The sequence below is a fragment of the Spinacia oleracea genome, chromosome 1 (assembly GCF_020520425.1).
Source record: "Spinacia oleracea cultivar Varoflay chromosome 1, BTI_SOV_V1, whole genome shotgun sequence".
Lineage (NCBI taxonomy): Eukaryota > Viridiplantae > Streptophyta > Magnoliopsida > Caryophyllales > Amaranthaceae > Spinacia > Spinacia oleracea.
The window spans coordinates 31,801,932-31,807,279 of NC_079487.1; the positions used below are offsets into that span (position 1 = coordinate 31,801,932).

The following is a 5,348-nucleotide window of genomic DNA, read 5'->3' on the forward strand; positions in this document are numbered from 1 at the left end:
TCTAAACTCATTTAAACTTATTTTGTACTCCCTCCATTCTTGAATGTTAGTCCTTTTTGGAATCTAAGACAATCTAACATAAGTACAATTGTCACATGAATCTCTATTATATAAGCCAAGAGGGGAGTTCTCTATTATATAAGCCAAGAGGGGAGGGTTATTTTCGTAATCCTGCTTTTGGTGTCCCCAATAAAATACTAATATACCCTCTACACTTGCATAATTAAATTCAATTTAAAATTTGATTATTTATTGATTTAAATGCTGGATATGAATTTAACAAATCAGTAACATAATTTTGAAAAAAAAATCGATTACCCAAATCAGTAACATCATTCAGCCCAATATCTCCTTCTCTCTCTCTCTCCTCAGAACCTTCAACGCCAAAACCTTCAACCGCCGCCGCATCAACCACCCTTCTAAAACTCCTCCCAAGTTCTCTATGCTCCGCATCAACCACCCTTACATGTTGTGTAATTTGGTAACTCATCAATTCTTTCTCCCTTAAACTTCAATTCCCGAGAATCTGAGGTAATTTTCTTGAATTTTCGGTAATTATTTCCCAAATTCCTATTTTTTCTGGGTTTTTGATCGCTTTTAATTTCCCCACAGATGTTGGATTTGGGATTTTCATTTAAGTCCCTGATCAATTAGAATTTAAATTTATTGGGGGAATTTTAAATTGGATTTATTCATGAAATTGAAATGTAATCGCCAATCTATTAGGCTTTATTTTTGTTAATATAAAGTAAATTGATGACTTTCTTCTTCGGATTGCGTTACAGGTTGATTTTTTTTCTTTGTTTGTGTTTTACAGATTTTTCAAGAATAGAGAATGATTGGTGGTTTTGCTTATACTCCGTACCGGCCGAAAAGAGGTTTCTTTTTTCCAAGTTTTCAGCTTTGATTGAACGTTTTATTGATAAACACTGGTTGATATTGTTCAATTTGTAGAAAGATGAATGAAAGTTATGTTATTGGTTGGTGGAATTCAAAACAGTAGTCATCGAGTTATTCAATCTATATTTCCTATTTTATGTCGTTTTGAATTGGTTAGGTGCTGAATTTTTGTGATAATTATCTAGGTTTTAGAATTTTTGACTGATTAAAAGAGTTAAATTTGTATTTTATCAATTTTGTAGTTGATGTAATTTTACTTTTCAAAATTTATGTTCTTTAGAGTTGGTTTGCATTTCTGGGTACTGAACTTTTAGATTAAATTTGTGCTGAATTTATCTTTCTTTTATTGTGAACTTTTGTGGGAAGTTTGAGGGGGTTTAGTCTGATGATAGGGATTGGTGAATGCAGGACAATGGGTATTAAGGGCAAGGAACAAGGGGAAGTAGAAATGGGCAGAGGGGATATGCTAATGGTCTATTTCAATTCATGGTTGTAAGTTGTCTGTTTTTAGCAATCGAATTTGTTGTTAAATTCATATTTTTTGCCGTTAATTGGTGTTGTTTTGAGTAATATTTTCTGGGTTTGGGGAGATTATCTTGATTACAATGAACTGATGGAATTAAATTTTGGGAATTTGGTTTAAAACACAGGCTTATTTGGGAGGAGATGATTTAGCGGTGAAAGATGATTACAAGTAGGAGTTTTTAGCCCATTTTGCGCTGACGAGTTTGATATCGTGTAGTTGTTTTTCCATATGGATGAAGAGCATCAAGTGGAATAAAAATGGGGTAATTATTCATTACATTATAGCTTTACATTTATTTGAGGTTCCTGTTGTGTAGAAATTTGTTTTTGTGCATTTCTGTTGTGATCTTATTTGGTTGAACTGTGCTGAAATGCGGGAATTTGTTTAATTTGATTGAATTGAGAATTGAGGAGAAACAGGGAGAAAGACTGGAAATTGGAGGTCTGCTTTGACTAATTTGTTATTTTTGGATGTTATTTGTGGTGCCTCTTATGTGCAACACAATTTTTAATCAAATTAAGAGGTTGCAAATGAAAGCGAAAAGTATCTTAAGAAATGCACAATATCAATTTTATATGATAATCTTCTTATTTATGTTAATTGTATGATAATCCATTTTAAGAGTGTAAAATTGGTGTAAATGATTACAAATAGGAGTCAATGGGTATCTGCTCACTTAAAATTTAAGTTTATTCCTCTAATGTGCATTCATCCTTATTTTGGGATTTGTAATGGTAATGGATTGGTTGTTAATCTGTTTGTTGCAATGCTACAATGTGAAACTATGGTATTGAACTTTTATGTCGAGTAATTGATTTATTTCATCCCATATTTGAACCCCCATTCTCGAATTTCTGGATGAGGCTCTAACCAAAAGCATAAAACATATCCCAAAAAAATCTAATTTTACTCTCTCCATTGACAGTTTATTAATATCTCTATAAACGGATAAACCCATTTCACAAGGTCTGCTTAGAATGGTTTATTTCTCCTAAGATTTAATGAATTTTGATTTTGGTTGCCTTTCAATTTTATGTCTTACATGGTGTATCACTTTGATTGTATTCACCAGAAAGTGTTTGGAAAGCGTCAACGTTATGGGAAGGAAAAATAAAGAATTAAGTTGTCACTGTTATGTAGCTAAATATGACTTGGGTAACTATTATGTAGCTAAAGAATTATGCTTTCACTGAGAAAGTGTATTAGTATTGTACTGTTGTACGTCCGACTAAATTCCCCAAGAGGTATGAAATGTGTGTGTATTACTTTATACCAAGACCGGAACTTAATGTAAGTAGGTTAACAATGTGCAGACTATGCAAGCAAGCTACCAATTTGCACAACGGGACGTCAAACACAACCGTCAGAGCAACAACGAAGGATTATCTTATTGTGAATGTAGCTGTAAGATATTTCAGCACAGATTCGTAGGTTCTCCATAGAAATTTGAATTTCCCTGATTTCAGTGTAGTCATTACTTTGAGCTAGAATTAAATATTTAGTCTGTATTCCTCAGCTTCTGTTTTAGAACACAATTCTTATCAGTAGACTAAGTTTTTATTTTACTTTTTAAGATCAGATGAAAGGTACCATAGATCGCAAAATATTTCTTGGTATATTATATACTTATATGATTGTATCTATAACGGATAACCAAATAGAAATATTTCTTTCAACATTTATCACACCTATTTTTATGTGAATTCAATGAATGAACTTACTAATTCTTGATCTATATGATGCATAACATTTTAAGATGAACTTTGTGAACATTTTTTATTGGTTAAAGTTTGTGGTGACATATATAATAGCACAACTTTTAGTTTTTTTAACAGCCCGCACGCATCGTGTGCATATAAGACTAGTTTCAATAGAATATAACTCATGTGGGTAGGAGAGAGAAGTAATTGAGGGGTTTATGGGGATAACAGTTTATTTGAAAGTAACCAAGTGGGCTTTTGAGATATTTGTAAGAGTATAAAGGAGATAAGTGTTAGACAAATAAAGAAAGATTACAAAAGAAACTAATAAAAAAAATAACTCAATTTAGAGATGGGACTAACATTCAAGAACAGAGGGAGTATGAAATAAGTCAAAAAAGTCGAATAGAACATAGACCACATAATTCTTTCACTGCACCTCCATTTAATTTAATTTTATTGTTTTTTTTGGTTGAGAAGGATCAACTGTTCTTCCATACTTGACCGCAAAGCAGGATGCTGAAACTGAAATGTAGCTTCAATGGCGTCCAAGCTCTTAGCTTCATTCATGGCTTCCGGCGCCTTCTACTCTATTCAACTTCATCTTCCCCAACAGAAGCTAAATCATCTTCTTTGTTGGCGAATTACGTGGTTGATTCTCTAGGCTTTTCTTCCCAACAATCCTTCTTCACCTCAACCAGGCTCTCTCAGCGTCGGATATCATCAGGACTAAAGAATGTAGGTGATGATTCTAATATAGTTAGTAATGCTAATTTAGTGACTCATTTCTTCAAACAAATCAGATTTGATGAATCCCAAATTCGAAAGACCGTTCGAATTGAACCTCGAATTCTATTGTCTAATGTTGAGAAAACCCTAAAACCCAAAATTGAGCTTCTTCAGGAATCAGGACTCTCTGTTTCTGATCTATCTATTGGTTGCTGAATATTGTTTGAAATTAGAAGCTTGAGTCGTGTAATCCAAACTTTGAGGCAGGTTACGAGTAGTGATGAGAATGTGTGTAGGATTCTTAAGTCTTACTCCGTATCTTAAAGTCCCTTGGATCAGCCATAAATATTTGATTTCGAATGTTGATTTGCTGAAAAAATATGACATTACGTATAATATATTCCAGAAACGCATTGTTCAAGATCCTTGTGCCTTCTTTGTAAGGACTCGAGTGTTTGAGGATAGGTTGATTAGGGTTGAACAGGAACTGGGGATTCCTCGTTACTCAGGAATGTTCTTGTATGGATACCGCTTACTAGCTCACAATAATGAGAACACACTTGAGTCTAACTTTCAAGTTTACAAGAACTTTGTGTTCCGGTAACGGACTTGGAACAGGAAAAGGGTTGACTGGTCTTTGATACTTGATGCTGACTGTGTCCTGCACAATGGAACTGTTAACTAGCCTTGGGGGTGATCGGAGAATTACCCCTCCGATGCTTAAGTCAGATTGTGTTGATAGCTCTGTAATAAATTCTTATAAGAATGATTGGGTGGAATTGCATACCTTTGGCATTGGTGGGGGTCCATATATATTGACGGGTCGTTTGTACGGAGGACCCGGTTTATTACCCTTTGGTCCCGGATCCTCCCTTTAGGACCCGAGAGATAGGTGCTGATAGCGAAAGGTCGACTGCGTGTGGTAGACCCCAGTTACCGACTGTAGTCTTGGTCTTCCTTTTCTTATTATGCATTGTTAAGAACCGCTATGGAATGTCCCAGCATGCCGGTAGGGCTTCCCGTACAACTAGCCCCTTGAGTAACGACCAAACCCCAGAGGTGTGGTTGTTATGATAATGATGGTTGCAGCCAGTTTTTTGTTACAATTCTTGTTCTGATGCCAGGACTAGCCACCATTAGGACAAGGATTGCTCGTGTCTTCCAATTGTGGTTTTGCAGGCTGACTGAACCTTACAAGACTTAGTTTGATTAGCCCCATTGAGATTTTAGGCTGACTAGTCCCTAAGGACAAGTGGGAGACTGAAGGAAATAATGCCCTTGGTCCAAGTATGCATTTAATGTTAAGTCTAATAAATGCGGTTTAGTATTAATTAACAAGTTAATAATTCAGTGAGATCAAGTGAGCTGAAAGCCTAGCTAGAGGCCGCTTCAGTTCAAATGGAATTAATGATATTAATCCACAGCTTACTCTTGACTGAACCCGTAGGGTCACACAAATAGTACGTAAACGGATCAAGTATTTAATGGCTTTA

At 35.0% G+C, this 5,348-nt stretch overlaps 1 long non-coding RNA gene across 2 annotated transcripts; it reads left to right on the forward strand.

Annotated features, from left to right (window-relative positions):
* The first annotated feature begins 298 nt into the window (after positions 1-298).
* LOC110779700 (uncharacterized) lies at positions 299-2,967 on the forward strand. 2 transcript variants are annotated; one of them, XR_002531199.2, is made up of 5 exons: positions 299-531; positions 818-878; positions 1,309-1,392; positions 1,551-1,688; positions 2,740-2,967. It is a non-coding gene; the product is annotated as an uncharacterized lncRNA (long non-coding RNA). The 2 variants fall into 2 exon arrangements; XR_002531201.2 differs by having other exon boundaries at positions 1,309-1,389.
* The last annotated feature ends 2,381 nt before the right edge of the window (positions 2,968-5,348 follow it).